Here is a 3,918-nt window from a genome sequence, read left to right on the forward strand (position 1 = left end):
CATGGTTGCACCAAAGTGACTAGCTCCTCGTCCCTACAATAGTCTACTCGCTTAAGTGACTAAGGCTCAATCACTTAAGCCACTGCGATCGCTTGAGCAACTACATCAAGTTTTGTAAACTTTCAAAAAGAATCCATGGGTCCTTTATCTCTCTCTCTCTCTCTCTCTCTCTCTCTCACACACACACACACACACATGAGCAACTCTCGCTATTTCTCTCTTTCTCAAATATATACACACTCAGGAACTTCACTATATGTAAACCCTCGATAGTATCTGCATTTAAGGCCAAAACCCCTTGTGAAATTTTCATGAATAAAACATATCCTTTATCAATATGCCAATACATCCTTTTTAGGGTACTCTTTTGTGTGTAAAAAATGTGTAAAAAAGGGATTTAAAATAATCCTTTTTGTCAGAATCACATGATGCACTTACATACTTATGTGTGATCCCCCAAGTGTGCACACACGTACGCACGCACTCACATACACACACACACACACACACACACACTCGTCGTATTGAGAGAGTCCTCTCTCTCTCTCTCTCTCTCTCTCTCTCTCACACACACACACACACACACACACACACAAGAGTAGATGATAGTATGGTACAACCCTGAGTATTCCTTCGCATTCTACAAGGCTTCATGCGAAGTGAGGAAAAGAGTGCCGAGGGAGCACTAACGGGGCAACATGCCCAATCTTAAGAAACGAGTTTAGAAACACCGTGGGATGAGCAACCCCATGCCATTCCGAATCCAACAAAGGCACAGTCAAGGAGCTCAAGAACGAGATCAGGAGGTTCGGTTTTGGTCTACAAAAAGAACGAGACACTCGATAGCTTTTTAAAAGCTTATGAAGCACGTCTCATAGCGGACTCAATAATCCCTCCAAAATTGAGAGAATATCCAGACCCAATACAAGAAAAATTGAACTTGGTCAAGCACCAAACACTGATACGTGACACTTAGACCACGTTTGAGGGTCTACCTCCTTACAAGTCAAGAAAGAATGCAATGAAAGATCCATTAGAGACAATCCTGAAGAAGGAGCTTCAAGGTCAATGAGGTCAGTAGGACCAGAACCAACACACGTGAGCTTGGAACCCATTCTAGTGCTTCAGCAAGAAACCATCGTCGACGACGTGCTATGGGACGAGATATGATACCTTAAGGAAAGAGAGGCCATGTTAGATGTCTCAGCGTCTTTCTCTGTAATCTAGCTCTCAGGAGTGGATTCGATCAACATGGATACACACGCCTTTTATTCTGTCTTTTATTCTGTCGATGCTGAGGAGGAAGTTCAAATTCCTTCCTCTCGCAGCAAGTAATTCTGGAAACGAGGGACACTTTGAATTTACAAGCTGTTCTCTGAGCGCTGATGACCGCGACTTTGCCTTTGGTAGACTTTTTGAAAGTCAAGCCTGAGATGTGCCATGAATGCTGATAAACAAAGACTATGCAGTCAACCACAATTTCAGACTAGCGACACAACTATCATCAACCTCAGGCTCAAGCATAGTGCAAAAAGTTCCCTTAAATAAGGTGAATAAGTATGAAAGCACAGCAAAGATAAGGGCAATGCTATGCTACCCATAAAAATGAGTGGGGTGAAAACATTTGTGATTTTGGACACGGGAGCGGGCGTTAGTGTTCCTACGAAAGCCATGTGGATTAAGTGGGGAAAACGAGCTTTACGGAAAACGTTAATGGAGCTGCAATTGGCTGATGAAAATCTTGAGAATCCTCTGGGATTACTCGAAGATGTGATTGTGGTGTCCTGCGCGGCGTGAAATATGAGCACACTTTCGCAGTAGTTGACTTTGGACACGACCCCAACTACGAAGTTATTCTCGATAGACTGTTCATGCCACAACTAAAAGTCATTCAAGATTGGGGTTATGATTACCTTTATCTTTGCTATGACGATGTAACTACGAGAGTCAATCTCATTGAATTCACTTATAGAGATGTGGCAAAGACCCCAGTCGATGATTTTGATTCCTTTTCATCAGGAATGTCTCCTAAATCAACCACAGCAAGCGGGTACTTGGAGAATGCTTGGATTTTTCAGAAACATAGTGAGGATGCCATTGAATCAAGCATTAGTAATTAGAGCACTGGATAGAGCGGTAATGGTGGATGAGGCTTACATACCAGTCCCGTTTCTCGAGTACGTAATTGATGAATACAAGTGTATGCAAATTTTAGCTACTACAGACACATGTGCCCTCCCTCGAGAAACTCAATTCTGCGATGAAGATGGGAATGACATCATCCCTTTTTGAATGGTCAATCTGAGGCACCATGTGCCAGACACGGAGAACTTATGCCTCATTGAGAATGCGGTAACGATCACAGAAGACGAGAGCTCATTTGGGAAAGAAAGTCTCTCTTATAGACAAAGCAAGCTAGGCTACACGAACAAGGATAGCAATGTTTTGGAAGATGATGACATGGTCCCATTCAAAATGATCTTGATTGTATATTATGCATCAAAGAAAGGCTCAGAAGCGATAACCTAGAGTGACATACTTGAGACTAGTGGTGCATTATCTATCAAGGATCCAAGTTCCTCTGAGCATGTACGTCTTCCATTGGAGTTAGCCAAAACACAAAGCCACAAGAAGAACAATGCGGTTGATCAGAATTGTTCTGACAACCACAGGTGACGATGTTTACCCATTTCGCATTCCCTTGACAATAATAATGCAAAAAGGCAGCTAAATAGCGTATGCTTTAATAGACACAAAAGAAGTCATAAATGTTCTGTCTTGGGAAATGTGGGATGCCTTGGGCCAACCTACACTATCATCTGCTATTATGAAAGTTCTAAACTTGACACATGGTGAAGTTGCTTGTTTAGGGTGATTACTCCAAAAAATGCGTATTCAGGATGAGTGCATGCACATGGTCTTGTATGTTTCTAAACAAAGGCAAAGCTTTGGAGACTGTGATCTTGGGCAGGACATGGATGATATTCACCAACTGTCCACTGGACTAGAAAGACAGTATTTACACCATCCAGGTGAATTCCAAAACTCTTATAGGTTCAAGTACAACCGGTCTTCAAGACTCCCTTAATGAGGTGGACTTGTTCGTAACACAAGAAAAGACACCACTAGCGCATCTACAACACCGCAGGTGTGTACATTAGGTTTTTTTTTGGACTATGGAGGGCCTTGTAAGGAATTGGATTATTTCTTAAGTTGTTGTTGATTAAGGGGACACACAAAACCATTTGTGGTTTTGAGCTTCTTGAATGACAAGGCCATTGAAGGCTCAATTTGGAGAGTTGAGAGAAGGCTCAATTTGGAGCCTTTAGATCCATAGAATTCAAAGGCTAGGATGAAAAGGGAAGGGGACAAGAGGGGGACAAGATATGCATAAATTTAGGCCCTTAGATCTAAAAAATGTAAAGGCTAGGATGAAAAGGGAAGGGGACAAGAGGGGGACAAGATCTGCACCAATTTGGGCCATTGATCTAAGCAAGATCTAATGGATCTTATTCAATATTGAAAAGAGAAGTTGGAGGCTTCAAAGAGAGCCTTTGGATCAAGATTGCATCCAAGGGCTAGGAATGAAAGGCGCCCTCTTCATCTCATCTTTGAGCTTTGGCCATTGGATCAAGGCCACATCTAAGGGTCCACATTCAAAAATGCCTATCCCCCCTTGAGCACATCTCCTCCCTTGATCAAATGATGATCCAACGGCTAGAATTGAAAGGCGCCCTCTCCCCTCCCATCTATCTTCAGCCTTGAATCTTGAAAGGCATCCAAGGGTTCCCATTGCCCCCACCACTTTCAAACTTTAAACTTGGCCCTTAGATCATTTCCCATCCAAGGGTGGAGCTCAAAAGAAACCAAGGGAAGTGGTATTCCTTTCCAATTTGTGGTTTTGACCATAAGAAACCA

Source organism: Cibotium barometz, chromosome 43 (assembly GCF_041138505.1).
Source record: "Cibotium barometz isolate CiBa-2024 chromosome 43, ASM4113850v1, whole genome shotgun sequence".
NCBI lineage: Eukaryota > Viridiplantae > Streptophyta > Polypodiopsida > Cyatheales > Cibotiaceae > Cibotium > Cibotium barometz.